Source organism: Zea mays, chromosome 8 (assembly GCF_902167145.1).
Source record: "Zea mays cultivar B73 chromosome 8, Zm-B73-REFERENCE-NAM-5.0, whole genome shotgun sequence".
Classification (NCBI taxonomy): Eukaryota; Viridiplantae; Streptophyta; class Magnoliopsida; order Poales; family Poaceae; genus Zea; species Zea mays.
This window is the reverse complement of record NC_050103.1, coordinates 155,035,438-155,051,534: the sequence shown is the minus strand read 5'-3', so window position 1 is coordinate 155,051,534 and position 16,097 is coordinate 155,035,438.

The following is a 16,097-nucleotide window of genomic DNA, read 5'->3' as shown; positions in this document are numbered from 1 at the left end:
AGGCGAAGCCAAGGCCTCGGGCGAGCCGGAGGTGTGTCCGCCGTTAAAAGGGGGGCCTCGGGCGAGACGGAAGTCTCTCGAGGTCGGCTGCCCTTGGCCGAGGCTAGGCACGGGCGAAGCGTGATCAAGTCACTCGTGTGGACTGATCCCTGACTTAATCGTACCCATCAGGCCTTTGCAGCTTTATGCTGATGGGGGTTACTAGCTGAGAATTAGGCGCCTTGAGGGTACCCCTAATTATGGTCCCCGACACCTTTATCCTGACGCGCGCCCCCCGGCAGAGCCGAAGTGACCGCCGTCACTTCGCCGCTCCACTGACCGGTCTGACAGAAGGACAGCGCCGCCTGCGCCACTCCGACTGCAGTGCCACTTGACAGAGTGAGACTGACAGGCAGTCAGGCCCTGCCAAAGGCACCATAGGAAACTCCGCTCCGCCCGACCCAGGGCTCGGACTCGGGCTAAGCCCCGGAAGACGGCGAACTCCGCTCCGCCCAACCCAGGGCTCGGACTCGGGCTAAGCCCCGGAAGACGGCGAACTCCGCTCCGCCCGACCCATGGCTCGGACTCGGGCTAAGCCCTGGAAGACGGCGAACTCCGCTCCGCCCGACCCAGGGCTCGGACTCGGGCTAGGCCCTGGAAGACGGCGAACTCCGCTCCGCCCGACCCAGGGCTCGGACTCGGGCTAGGCCCCGGAAGACGGCGAACTCCGCTCCGCCCGACCCAGGGCTCGGACTAGGGCTAAGCCCCGAAAGACGGAGAACTCCGCTCCGCCCGACCCAGGGCTCGGACTCGGGCTAAGCCCCGGAAGACGGCGAACTCCGCTCCGCCCGACCCAGGGCTCGGACTCGGGCTAGGCCCCGGAAGACGGCGAACTCCGCTCCGCCCGACCCAGGGCTCGGACTCGGGCTAGGCCCCGGAAGACGGCGAACTCCGCTCCGCCCGACCCAGGGCTCGGACTCGGGCTCAGCCCCAGAAGACGACGAACTCCGCTTCGCCCGACCCCAGGGCTCGGACTCCGCCCTGGCCTCTGCCGAACGACCTCTGCCTCGCCCGACCCAGGGGCTCGGGCTCGGCCTCGGCCATGGAAGACAGACTCGACCTCGGCTTCGGAGGAGCCTCCACGTCGCCCGACCTAGGGCGCAGGCCAGCCACGTCAACAGGAAGCGCCATCATCACCCTACCCCGAGCCGACTCGGGCCGCAGAGAACAAGACCGGTGTCCCATCTGGCTAGCTCCGCCAGATAGGCAATGATGGCGCCCCGCAAGCCCTGTGACGACGGCGACTCTCAGCTCTCTTACGGAAGCAGGAGGACGTCAGCAAGGACTCAACCGCTCCGACAGCTGCCCCTCCGCCAGGCTCCGTTGCTCCTCCGACAGCCACGACATCACACCAGCTGGGTGCCAAGATCTCTCCGGCTGCCACATTGGCATGTACTTAGGGCGCTAGCTCTCCCCCGCTAGACACGTAGCACTCTGCTACACCCCCATTGTACACCTGGATCCTCTCCTTACGCCTATAAAAGGAAGGACCAGGGCCCTCTTAGAGGGGGTTGGCCGCGCGAGGACGAGGACGAGATAGGCGCTCTCTTGGGGCCGCTCGCTTCCCTCACCCGCGTGGACGCTTGTAACCCCCTACTGCAAGCGCACCCGACCTGGGCGCGGGACGAACACGAAGGTCGCGGGATTTCCACCTCTCTCACGCCCGTCTCCGGCCACCTCGCTTCCCCCCTTCGCGCTCGCCCACGCGCTCGACCCATCTGGGCTGGGGCACGCGTCACATTCACTCGTCGGCTTAGGGACCCCCCGGTCTCGAAACGCCGACACTAGTATTATTCTCTTAGTGCTAGTTGTTGGGGTGAAGTTGGGCTCTTGCTTAGGTTTTAATTAGTGTTGATTTTTAGAAAAGCCCAATTCACCCCCCCTCTTGGGCATCGTGATCCTTTCACATTGTTCAAGCTATTTTTTCCTTCCCCTCAAGCAAAACCTATAACAGTTAAGCTTCTCTATTTTGCGATAGCGGTGGCCCTTATCTTTTGTGTCGTCCATGGGTGCAGGTGTGCATGCATCTGCTTAGAGCTAGGATAGAAACAGGTCGTACCCGTGAAGTCTACCTAAACCTATCCGCGATCGTATTCGCGAGTGCAATTCTAAACCTGCACATGAATTCATCGGGTTTTCGGGTGGGTTTTGAATCACCCCTAAGTTTTTACTCAGTGTACAAATTTTAAACAATTATTTAGTTATAAGTAATTAAGTATCAACAGTAATTGAGTTGTATCTATGAATTTTAAGCTTTCTCATGTTGCGCAACAACAAGACATTTTATGAATCAGAAGCCAAGTTACTTATTTAAAATAGTTATTATTGCAATTTAATAATTTTTATACAAAATAAACAAATGAACCAAATCTCGGTTCGGGTGCAAGTCACCTGCGGGTTGAAATAAAACTCGCACCCACACCCACGAAACTTCGGGTCCGATGCGGGTTGCACCCGTGGTTCAAAATCTTCACCCATACCCGCACTTGTGATTTGGTACCTGTTGGATTTTGGGTTGTGGGTTAAATTGACATCCCTAGAGCAATACTATGCGCAATAGTGGAGCTAGCCCACCACTGCAGGCTGGGCACCACCATGATCCACCTAGGACATCCATTTACTCAGGCAGTTGAAGTCCATCTAATGGTTTGTTTGGTTGTATGGGGATTGAAGGGCATATAATTCCTTACTAGTAAAAAATAACAAGCAAGAGGTTATATGTACCTTAATCGTCTCCAACCCATATTCAACCAAACAAGTCTTAAGTGCTTTAGCCTCCACATATTATATGGGTTGAAGCTTAGGCACGGGTAGACCTGTTCAAATGTCGGGTCGGGGTCGGGTCGGGTCAAAGGTCGGGTGTGGGTCGTTTAGCACGGTCGCGTTGACCCATGTATAGTGTCGGGTCGGGTTAGCTCGTGCCTCTCAATTGGACGTGTCGGGTCAGGTTTTTTGGGGCTGGGTCTAGTTTTTTGGCTCCGAGTCAAGTTTTTTTCGGGTTGGGTCAAGTTTTGGGTAAAAAATCACGGCACGTACCCAACCCGTGGATTGTTGCGGGTCAAAAATTACGGTCCACACCCACCTGTCGCATTGATCGGGTCGAGTTGGATCAGATTTTTTTTCCCGGATAGCTCGAGTCGGGTTGGTCGGATTGGGTGACTTATGTTCAGGTCTAGCCATGGACCTGGTCAAGTCGGGCCTTAGCTCCACCAATGACCATGTACAAGCGGGATGGACAATTCTTATATCCCTCCCCCGAGGTCAATGAAGTTGTAGCAGCCATGGTTCTTAAAGCGGTAAGGCGAGATAAGGCGTTGGACCACCGTATGGACGCTTAGGCTACGCTTAAAGCGAGCAAGGCAACACCTTATCAACATGAGAACCAACAAAACATCGGCATGGAGGAGGAAGAAAAAGAAAAATAGAAAAAGGAAAAATGAGAAGGAAGGGGGTAGGAGGCACAAACCACCAGCCAACCCATATACTCACCTTGTCCCCCTCTCTCCCCCATGATTGAGCCACTGTTTTCCTTCTCTCCTCCCCTTGGTTTTCATCTCCCCCTAGGATTTAGCCGCCGCCACTCGATTTCGCCATTGCCACCTCCAATTTGGAAGCCGCCAGCCTCGATTTGGCTGCTGCCGCCTCTGATCTCACCGCTGTGGCCTCATATTTGCTACCTCCGACCTCGATTCAGCCACCATCGGGCTCGATTCAGCCGCCAGTCTGATTCGGTGACACCCTTCATCTTCCCCTTTGCCCTCTTGCTGATTTAGCTAGGCAATGGGGATGCCTAGGAGTGTTGGGGCGCCTGGAAGCCTAGGCGACACCTTTAAAACAGTGGTAGCAACCCTAAATATTGAACCTAACCAACCACCAAGGCCGATAGAAGTTCATATGGATGATATGTTTTTGCTACTGGAGAGGGGCAAAACTAAGCCATGAAGCTGAATTAAGAGTAAAAATTTAATGTTTTCCATCCTAACTTAGTTGATAGGCTATTTCATAAGATTAGAATCTAGATTGCGTAACATTTTTTTGCTATCAAAAACAACACACTTAACAAAATCATAGTTACACATCTAGATAGGTTATTTATTGTATAACTTTTGATTAGTGTGATTTTTAGAGGCGATAGGTTTAAAGTAGTTTTAAGTTAACCAATTTACCCTCTCTTAAGTGTCACGTCCCCTTCACGGAGAATTCAGGAATCTAAATTTCAGTCGTCAGAAAACACACCTATTACCCTTTTGACCAAATTTCCTCTATATATTTGTCGAGGACCATAATTAGGGGTACCCTCAAGACGCCTAATTCTCAGCTGGTAACCCCCATCAGCATAAAGCTGTAGAGGCCTGATGGGTGCGATTAAGTCAGGGATCAGTCCATACGAGCGACTCGATCACGCCTCGCCCGAGCCTAGCCTCGGACAAGGGCAGCCGACCCCGAGGGATTTCCGTCTCGCCCGAGGCCCCCCTCCAACGGCGGACACGTCTCCGGCTCGCCCGAGGCCTTGCCTTCGCTAAGAAGCAACCCTGACTAAATCGCCGCGCCGACCGACCGAGTCGCAGGAGCATTTAACGCAAAGGTGGCCTGACACCTTTATCCTGACGCGCGCCCCCCGGCAGAGCCGAAGTGACCGCCGTCACTTCGCCGCTCCACTGACCGGTCTGACAGAAGGACAGCGCCGCCTGCGCCACTCCGACTGCAGTGCCACTTGACAGAGTGAGACTGACAGGCAGTCAGGCCTTGCCAAAGGCACCATAGGAAACTCCGCTCCGCCCGACCCAGGGCTCGGACTCGGGCTAAGCCCCGGAAGACGACGAACTCCGCTCCGCCCGACCCAGGGCTCGGACTCGGGCTAGGCCCCGGAAGACGGCGAACTCCGCTCCGCCCGACCCAGGGCTCGGACTCGGGCTAGGCCCCGGAAGACGGCGAACTCCGCTCCGCCCGACCCAGGGCTCGGACTCGGGCTCAGCCCCAGAAGACGACGAACTCCGCTTCGCCCGACCCCAGGGCTCGGACTCCGCCCTGGCCTCTGCCGAACGACCTCCGCCTCGCCCGACCCAGGGGCTCGGGCTCGGCCTCGGCCATGGAAGACAGACTCGACCTCGGCTTCGGAGGAGCCTCCACGTCGCCCGACCTAGGGCGCAGGCCAGCCACGTCAACAGGAAGCGCCATCATCACCCTACCCCGAGCCGACTCGGGCCGCAGAGAACAAGACCGGTGTCCCATCTGGCTAGCTCCGCCAGATAGGCAATGATGGCGCCCCGCAAGCCCTGTGACGACGGCGACTCTCAGCTCTCTTACGGAAGCAGGAGGACGTCAGCAAGGACTCAACCGCTCCGACAGCTGTCCCTCCGCCAGACTCCGTTGCTCCTCCGACAGCCACGACATCACACCAGCTGGGTGCCAAGATCTCTCCGGCTGCCACATTGGCATGTACTTAGGGCGCTAGCTCTCCCCCGCTAGACACGTAGCACTCTGCTACACCCCCATTGTACACCTGGATCCTCTCCTTACGCCTATAAAAGGAAGGACCAGGGCCCTCTTAGAGAGGGTTGGCCGCGCGGGGACGAGGACGAGACAGACGCTCTCTTGGGGCCGCTCGCTTCCCTCACCCGCGTGGACGCTTGTAACCCCCTACTGCAAGCGCACCCAACCTGGGCGCGGGACGAACACGAAGGCCGCGGGATTCCCACCTCTCTCACGCCCGTCTCCGGCCACCTCGCTTCCCCCCTTCGCGCTCGCCCACGCGCTCGACCCATCTGGGCTGGGGCACGCGGCACATTCACTCGTTGGCTTAGGGACCCCCCGGTCTCGAAACGCCGACAGTTGGCGCGCCAGGTAGGGGCCTGCTGCGTGTTGACGAACAGCTTCCCGTCAAGCTCCAGATGGGCAGTCTCCAGCAACCTCTCCGGCCCGGGACGGTGCTCCGTTTCGGGAGTCTTGAGTTCATGTCCTTCGACGGCAGCTACGACATGATACTCCTTCCACCGCCGCGCGACAACGACAATGGCGGCCGACAACCCGCCCGCCGGCGGCGGAATCGACGACATCTTCCCCGCGTGGTGGAAGAACAACATTCGAGCTCGCCCCATCCTCTCCCCCGCCAGCGGAGGAGGAGGCGGGGCAACCAAGGCCAAGCGGGAGGCCGCGCTTCGTCGGCTGTCGAGCGAATCGACGTCCCCAGCGCCCCAACGGGGGGCGCGTCGGGCGTCGACCTCGCGTTTGAGACGAAGGCGAGCGCTGTCCCCCCGCGACACGCCAATCCCGAGCAAGTGGATGACGCCAGCGCGCTCGCGGAGAGCTTGCAGGACGTCGCCCTCGTACCTGAGACGACAGTGCAATCAGTCCCCGACGTGACTATGTCGCTCCTCGTCGACCAAAAGGTACCGACTGATTCCCATCCTACGTCATTTCGACTCAGCCTCAACCCGCCTAGCGACCTTGCTTTGGCGGGCGCTCTCGTTGAGGCGAGTGCAACCCCTCTGGGGTTTCGCACGCGGTCGCCTTGGGACCGGCTGACGGACGTCTCAACCTACGGGCCCTCTGGGTCCGAGGAAGATGACGATCCCAGCATCTGTTGGGATTTCTCTGGATTTGGCAACCCCAGTGCCATGCGGGACTTTATGACCGCATGTGACTACTGCCTCTCCGACTGTTCCGACGGTAGCCGCAGCCTCGACGACGAGGACTGCGGCCCAAGCCGCGAATGTTTCCACGTCGAGCTAGGGGATCCCTCCGAAGGCAACCATCTCGGCATGCCGGAGGACGGTGATCTCCCTAGGCCGGTGCCTCGCGCAGACATCCCGCGGGAGCTAGCTGTGGTCCCCGTTCCGGCGGGGGATCACGACCCACAGCTCGAGCAAGTCCGCGGGGCGTAGGCCAGGCTCGACGAGGGAGCAGGAGCGCTTGAGCCGATCCGCCGGGACGTCGGGCAGGTATGGGCGGGCCAACCCCCGGCCGGAGAAGTACGTCACCTGCCCCACGGTTTCCAGCACCGCGTCGCCAACGACGTCAGGGTCAGGCCGCCACCCGCATCCAGTGGGGTCGGTCAGAACCTGGCAGCCGCAGCGATGCTCCTCCGCGCGATGCCGGAGCCATCAACCACCGAGGGTCGGCGAATCCAGGGAGAGCTCAAGAATCTCCTGGAAGGCGCTGCGGTCCGACGGGCCGAGAGCTCTGCCTCCCGAAGGCAGGGATACCCCTCGGAACCTCATGCCGCGACTTCCCGGTTCATGCGGGAAGCCTCGGTCTACACCGGGCGCACGCGCAACACCGCGCCTGCGGCCCCGGGCCACCTCGGCAACGAGCACCATCGTCGCGACTGTCGGGCCCACCTCGACGAAAGGGTGCGCCGAGGCTACCACCCCAGGCGTGGGGGACGCTACGACAGCGGGGAGGATCGGAGTCCCTCGCCCGAACCACCCGGTCCGCAGGCCTTCAGTCGGGCCATCCGACGGGCGCCGTTCCCGACCCGGTTCCGACCCCCGACTACTATCACAAAGTACTCAGGGGAAACGAGACCGGAACTGTGGCTCGCGGACTACCGTCTGGCCTGCCAACTGGGTGGAACGGACGACGACAACCTCATCATCCGCAACCTCCCCCTGTTCCTCTCCGACACTGCTCGCGCCTGGTTGGAGCACCTGCCTCCGGGGCAGATCTCCAACTGGGATGACTTGGTCCAAGCCTTCGCCGGCAATTTCCAGGGCACGTACGTGCGCCCCGGGAATTCCTGGGACCTCCGAAGCTGCCGGCAACAGCCGGGAGAGTCTCTCCGGGACTACATCCGGCGATTCTCGAAGCAGCGCACCGAGCTGCCCAACATCACCGACTCGGATGTCATCGGCGCGTTCCTTGCCGGCACCACCTGCCGCGACCTGGTGAGTAAGTTGGGTCGCAAGACCCCCACCAGGGCGAGCGAGCTGATGGACATCGCCACCAAGTTCGCCTCTGGCCAGGAGGCGGTCGAGGCTATCTTCCGAAAGGATAAGCAGCCCCAGGGCCGCCCATCGGAAGATGCTCCCGAGGCGTCAACTCCACGCGGCGCCAAGAAGGAAGGCAGGAAGAAGTCGCAAGCGAAACGCAACGCCGCCGACACGGACCTTGTCGCCGCTGCCGAGTACAAGAACCCTCGGAAGCCCCCCGGAGGTGCTAACCTCTTCGACAAGATGCTCAAGGAGCCGTGCCCCTATCATCAGGGCCCGTCAAGCACACCCTCGAGGAGTGCGTCATGCTTCGGCGCCACTTCCATAGGGCCGGGCCACCCGCAGAGGGTGGCAGGGCCCACGACGACGACAAGAAGGAAGATCACCAAGCAGGAGAGTTCCCCAAGGTCCGTGACTGCTTCATGATCTACGGTGGGCATGTGGCGAATGCCTCGGCTCGGCATCGCAAGCAAGAGCGCCGGGAGGTCTGTTCGGTGAAGGTGGCGGCGCCAGTCTACCTAGACTGGTCCGACGAGCCCATCACCTTCGACCAAGCTGACCACCCCGACCACGTGCCGAGCCCGGGGAAATACCCGCTCGTCGTCGACCCCATCGTCGGCGACGTCAGGCTCACCAAGGTCCTGATGGACGGGGGCAGCTGCCTCAACATCATCTACGCCGAGACCCTCAGGCTCCTGTGCGTCGATCTGTCCTCCGTCCGAGCAGGCGCTGCGCCCTTCCACGGGATCATTCCCGGGAAGCGCGTCCAGCCCCTCGGACGACTCGACCTTCCCGTCTGCTTCGGAACGCCCTCTAACTTCCGAAGGGAGACTTTGACGTTCGAGGTGGTTGGGTTCCGAGGAACCTACCACGCGGTACTGGGGAGGCCATGCTACGCGAAGTTCATGGCCGTCCCCAACTACACCCACCTGAAGCTCAAGATGCCGGGCCCCAACGGGGTCATCACCGTCGGCCCCACGTACAAACACGCGTTCGAATGCGACGTGGAGTGCGTGGAGTACGCCGAGGCCCTCGCCGAGTCCGAGGCCCTCATCGCCGACCTGGAGAGCCTCTCCAAAGAGGTGCCAGACGTGAAACGTCATGCCGGCAACTTCGAGCCAGCGGAGACGGTTAAGGCCGTCCCTCTCGACCCCAGTGGCGACACCTCCAAGCAGATCCGGATCGGTTCTAGGCTCGACCCCAAATAGGAAGCAGTGCTCGTCGACTTTCTCCGCGCAAACGCCGGCGTCTTTGCGTGGAGTCCCTCGGACATGCCCGGCATACCGAGGGATGTCGCCGAGCACTCGCTGGATATTCGGGCCGGAGCCCGACCCGTCAGGCAGCCTCTGCGCCGATTCGACAAGGAGAAGCGCAGAGTGATAGGCGAGGAGATCCACAAGCTAATAGCAGCAGGGTTCATCAAAGAGGTATTCCATCCCGAATGGCTTGCCAACCCTGTGCTTGTGAGAAAGAAAGGGGGGAAATGGCGGATGTGTGTAGACTACACTGGTCTCAACAAAGCATGTCCGAAGGTTCCCTACCCTCTGCCTCGCATCGATCAAATCGTGGATTCCACTGCTGGGTGCGAAACCCTGTCCTTCCTCGATGTCTACTTAGGGTATCACCAAATCCGGATGAAAGAGTCCGACCAGCTCGCGACTTCTTTCATCACGCCCTTCGGCATGTACTGCTATGTCACCATGCCGTTCGGTTTGAGGAATGCGGGCGCGACGTACCAGCAGTGCATGAACCATGTGTTTGGCGAACACATCGGTCGCACAGTCGAGGCCTACGTCGATGACATCGTAGTCAAGACAAGGAAGGCTTCCGACCTCCTCTCCGACCTTGAAGTGACATTCCGATGTCTCAAAGCGAAAGGCGTCAAGCTCAATCCCGAGAAGTGTGTCTTCGGGGTGCCCCGGGGCATGCTCTTGGGGTTCATCGTCTCCGAGCGAGGCATCGAAGCCAACCCGGAGAAGATCGCAGCTATCACCAGCATGGGGCCCATCAAGGACTTAAAAGGCGTACAGAGGGTCATGGGATGTCTCGCGGCCCTGAGCCGTTTCCTCTCACGCCTCGGCGAAAGAGGTTTGCCTCTGTACCGCCTCTTGAGGAAGGCCGAGTGTTTCGCTTGGACCCCAGAGGCCGAGGAAGCTCTCGGGAACCTGAAGGCGCTCCTCACAAAGGCGCCTATCTTGGTGCCCCCAGCTGATGGAGAAGCCCTCTTGGTCTACGTCGCCGCGACCACTCAGGTGGTTAGCGCCGCGATTGTGGTCGAGAGGCAAGAAGAGGGGCATGCATTGCCCATTCAGAGGCCAGTTTACTTCGTCAGCGAGGTACTGTCCGAGACCAAGATCCGCTACCCACAAGTTCAGAAGCTGCTGTATGCAGTGATCCTGACGAGGTGAAAGTTGCGACATTACTTCGAGTCTCATCCGGTAACTGTGGTGTCATCCTTCCCCCTGGGGGAGATCATCCAGTGCCGAGAGGCCTCGGGCAGGATCGCAAAGTGGGCGGTGGAAATCATGGGCGAGACAATCTCGTTCGCCCCTTGGAAGGCCATCAAGTCCCAGGTATTGGCGGACTTCGTAGCCGAATGGGTCGACACCTAGCTGCCGACGGCTCCGATCCAACCGGAGCTCTGGACCATGTTTTTCGACGGGTCGCTGATGAAGACGGGAGCCGGCGCGGGCCTGCTCTTCATCTCGCCCCTCGGGAAACACCTACGCTACGTGCTACGCCTCCATTTCCCGGCGTCCAACAATGTGGCTGAGTACGAGGCTCTGGTCAACGGGTTGCGGATCGCCATGGAGGGTCAGACGCCTCGACGCCCGCGGTGACTCGCAGCTCGTCATCGACCAAGTCATGAAGAACTCCCACTGCCGCGACCCGAAGATGGAGGCCTACTGCGATGAGGTTCGGCGCCTGGAAAACAAGTTCTACGGGCTCGAGCTTAACCACATCGCTCGGCGCTACAACGAGACTGCGGACGAGCTGGCAAAAATAGCCTCGGGGCGAACGACGGTTCCCCCGGACGTCTTCTCCCAGGATCTGCATCAACCCTCCGTCAAGATCGACGACACGCCCGAGCCCGAGGCACCCTCGGTCCAGCCCGAGGTACCCTCGGCCCAGCCCGAGGCACCCTCAGTTCGGCCCGAGGCGCCCTCGGTTCAGCCCGAGGTACCCTCGCCCCCCGACGGCGAGACACCGCACGTCGAGGAGGAGCAGAGCGGGGCCACGCCTGATCGAAATTGGCAGACCCCATACCTGCAATATCTCCGCCAAGGAGAGCTACCCCTCGACCAAGCCGAGGCTCGGCGGGTAGCGCGACGCGCCAAGTCGTTCGTCTTGCTGGGCGATGAGAAGGAGCTCTACCACCGCAGCCCCTCGGGCGTCCTCCAGCGATGCATCTCCATCACCGAAGGTCAGGAACTCCTGCAAGAGATACACTCGGGGGGCTTGCGGCCATCATGCAGCGCCTCGAGCCCTTGTCGGGAATGCTTTCCGGCAAGGCTTCTACTGGCCAACGGCGGTGGCTGACGCCACTAGAATTGTCCGCACCTGCGAAGGGTGCCAATTCTATGCGAAGCAGACCCGCCTGCCCGCTCAGGCTCTGCAGACGATACCCATCACCTGGCCCTTTGCTGTGTGGGGTCTGGACCTCGTCGGTCCCTTGCAGAAGGCGCCCGGGGGCTACACGCACCTGCTGGTCGCCATCGAAAATTCTCCAAGTGGATCGAGGTCCGACCTCTGAACAGCATCAGGTCCGAGCAGGCGGTGGCGTTCTTCACCAACGTCATCCATCGCTTCGGGGTCCCAAACTCCATCATCACCGACAACGGCACCCAGTTCACTGGCAGAAAATTCTTGGACTTCTGCGAGGATCACCACATCCGGGTGGACTGGGCCGCCGTGGCTCATCCCATGTCGAATGGGCAAGTAGAGCGTGCCAACGGCATGATTCTACAAGGGCTCAAGCCTCGGATTTACAACGACCTCAGCAAGTTCGGCAAGCGATGGATGAAGGAACTCCCCTCGGTGGTCTGGAGCCTAAGGACAACGCCGAGCCGAGCCACGGGTTTCACGCCGTTCTTCCTGGTCTATGGGGCCGAGGCCGTCTTGCCCACTGACCTGAAATACGGCTCCCCGAGGACGAGGGCCTACAGCGATCAAAGCAACCAAGTTAGCCAAGAAGACTCGCTGGACCAGCTGGAAGAGGCTCGGGACAAGGCCTTACTACACTCGGCACAGTACCAGCAGTCCCTGCGACGCTACCACGCCCGAGGGGTCCGGCCCCGAGACCTCCAGGTGGGCGACCTGGTGCTTCGGCTGCGGCAAGACGCCCGAGGGAGGCACAAGCTCAAGCCCCCCTGGGAGGGGCCATTCGTCATCGCCAAAGTTCTGAAGCCCGGAACGTACAAGCTGGCCAACAGTCAAGGCGAGGTCTACGGCAACGCTTGGAACATCCAACAGCTACGTCGCTTCTACCCTTAAGATGTTTTCAAGTTGTTCATATACCTCGCACCCACGCAAAGTTTAGTCATCAAGGAAGGGTCGGCCTCGCCTCGGCAAAGCCCGACCCTCCCTCGAGGGCTAAAAGGGGGGACCCCCTCTGCGTCAAAATTTTCCTCGAAAAAAGATCTCTTTTAGCAGAATATCTTTCGTGCTTTTTGACTACTTCGAAAAGCGGATCCTGAAAACGACGAAGTACACGTAAGCAGCCAAGGCTGACCGAGCCGAGGGACTCCTACGCCTCCGGGATACAGATACCTCACTCATCACCTTCTGCGATAAGTAACTCGCGTTCGGATAAAGTGATCCCGCGGACCGAACAAGTCTTTACGTTCGGAAGCTCTTCTGCCGAAGCGATCCTTCGAGCCTTCTCGACTGAGTCGGTGACAGGGCCTCATGGACGGGTGAAAGTACGCGTAAGCGGCAAGGCCGACCGAGCCGAGGGACTCCCACGCCTCCGGGATACGGATACCTCACTCATCACCTTCCGCGAGAAGCAACTCTCGCTCGCACAAACATCCCTGTTACCGACAAAAAAGTCCAGATACTCGAAATAAGAGGAAAAGAGACACAGCTTTACAACGCAGCGAGGGTGTGTGTTCTGGCCTCAGCGGCCGCAGAAGGCACACGCTACAAGACAATCTGATCCTGCAGGCTCGGGCCTTCACGCTGGAAGGGGCTGTAGCACCCTCGGCATCGACGACACCTTCAGCGAGGCCCGACCTAGCCTCGGACGGCGACGCGGTCCAGGGACTTCTCCGGGAATCCGGCCCGAGCAGGCGGCTCGGCCGGTTACCCCTGGGGCCTCGGCCAACCATCTTCCAAGGGCGCCAGCCCGATCCGAGGCCTCGGCTGATCAACTCCGGCATCGGCCCCGCTGACGGACAACCCGGTTAGGCTCCGACCAACCAGGTTTTCATTTTCGAGTCAACTCCGCCTCTGTTCGTGCTGATATCGCTACCCCTGGCCTCGGCTCGTCGAAGAGCGGCCAAGGGGTCTCTTTAACTAAGCTAGAGGAGCCTCAGACAACAAGGCCGATCAAGCCGAGGGATTCCTACGCCTCCGGGATACGGATATCTCACTCGTCACCTTGACACGGGCCGACTCATGCTTGGTGAAGCGGTTCAGATAATCAACAGGCGAGTCTTAGTGCTCGAAAATGAGGAAAAAACACGGCTCCGTGCCAAAATTACATACATGTTCAGGCCTCGACAGCCATAATGAACAAAAAACCCTGGCATTCAAAGTGCCATTACAAATGGAACTCTGGTTCCCCCTCCGCGGGTACGAACAACCCCACTCCATGAGGGAAGGCCTGCGGAGCAATGGAAGACCGACGAACGGCGCGCCGTCACCTGCTCCAGCAGCGACGACGACGACGACTTCTGCTCCGGGGGCCCGAACAGCGGCAGCACTGACCTCAGGGCGGATGCTGCTGCCAGGAGGCCCCCGCCCATGCCAAAACTCGTAAGGCAAGGACGGGCAGAAGGCCGTAGAGTTCGAGGTCGGTCCGTGGCCTGCCTTGGCTATCGCGCCGGCGGAAGAACCTCTTCCAGCTGCCATGGCAGACGCCGGCGCCGCGAGCGGCTCCGAAGCCACTCGTGTCCAAAAGCCGGGCACGCTGCAGTTGCCAGCGCCACGGACGACAACCGCCCCTCCCCCCCATCACTGAGTGAAGGAGCGGGCCACCGCCCACGCAGGGGCCGACCCCAACTCGGCACACTCCCCTCCCCTGCCTTGGTGATGAAAATCCTTGAGGCTGAGGGAGGGGGAGAGGCCGCAGCCCGGCTCGCTTTCCCCCACCATCAAGCTGGAGGTCACCATCTTGGGTGACCGCCGGTGGAGGGGTGCAGCCGGGCTGCATGATAAAAATCCTTGAAGCCGAACGATGGCTGAAAGGTGCCAACTCCCACGGAGTTGCGTTCCTCCAACGATGAGGCGAAAAGACGGCGGGTTCCCCCCATCCGGGGGCTTGGAAGGTGAAAAGACGCGATGCATAAGGAAGGGAGAAGATATGGTCGCCTTCCGAAAGGGGTCGCCCTCCTTTTAAAGGCAACTCTCCCTACGTGCGCCCCCAAACGTCACGGGCTGAGTCTTCTCCAACACGCTCCAAGGCCCTCCCCTGCGGCGCGGGGGCTGGGTCCCGCATGTCATGCAAACCGGCTCAGAGCAGAAGAAGCCAAACCGCCGCGCGTGGTGCACACAACCGCCCAGCGGTTACAAGAGACCCCCCACTTCTGCCCAGACCAACGGGCGGAAGGGGCGGGCAGCCATGCAGGCGGCATGCAACCGCGCCAGGTGGACGCGCTTCCCCGACTCCCAACACGCCAGCATGGAGGCCCAGGCCCACGCGTCACGCAACCAGCTCGCCGGATGCTGCATGCAAGCAACTGCACCGCCACTTGCGCCACCACCGCGCCTCTTCGGTTGCGGAACCAATACCGCGACTCGAGGCGGCCCAGCGCACGACTCAGCAGCGCCAGCCTGGCGCGACAGTCAATGCAGCTGAAAGTGGGCCGGCAGTAATGACGGTGGCAGGCGGGCGGGAGCAGCGGTCACGTCGTCGGCCAGGCTCACGTCCCATCCGGGGGCGGCAAGAGAACCCCCTCTCACGGCGTGAAGACAGGGCGCCCGTGATCCGTTCCTCGAACGACTCACGCACGCGCAACGGCCGCCCTGCCAACCACTCGCCCCGTCGCATTAACTCCGCGGTGGGACAGGCGGCGCTTCTGGCAGGAGAAGCGGGCGACGCTTCGCCTTCGCCGTAATAACCGCGCCAAAAAAGGTACGCCACGTCGTTCGATTTCGTATCCTTCTCCTTTTTCCTCTTTCTCTATCTCCTGCAACAGGGACCGAGAAAGGGAGATACCCCGAAAGGGATCCTTCCCTGTGAAGGAACTGGGCTCCGAGCCCCCCCTACTGATCAGAGGTTCGAAGGCTGGCCCCCCGAGGGGTTCAACAGCCGCCTCAGATCGCGTGGGCCCTACACCCACTACTGGTCAGAGGTTCGAAGGCCGGCCCCCCGAAGGGCTCCACGGCCGCCTCAGGCTACTCGGGCTCCGCGCCCATTACTGATCAGGGGTTCGAAGGCTGGCCCCCGAAGGGTTCACAGTTGCCTCAGACGCCGAGCGAGGGATGACCAGGGGTACGTTCGATACATAACCAAGGCTCGGGCTGCGCTCCCGAGGTACCCTAGGACATTTCCGAGACCAGCGGGAGCGATCTTGTAACGGAATCCCATCGGAGGGAGGCATCGAGCCCTCGGACCCCGTCGCCAGGGGACCGGGTCCGGCAGATCACCCGCAGGTACTTTTGGGCGTGCCTCTGGGCCCCTAGCCGACCCCCAACGAACGGGGCACGGACGTCCACTCGGATTACCCGCTTGCAGCTCACCGGAGACACCATGTTTGGTGCCCATCGAGGGTAACATGGCGCTCTCCCCCCTCCTCCTTGCGGAAAGGCGACGTAGGGGCGTATGTAAAAAAGCCGAGTCTGTCCCTGATCGCCCTCTCGCCCTGTGCGGAGGCTCGGGGGCTGCTCTCGCAAAACCGGCTCCGGCCGAACCGTTGACAGCGTCAACATACCAGCCCGAGAACTTAGGCCCCGACCGTGCAC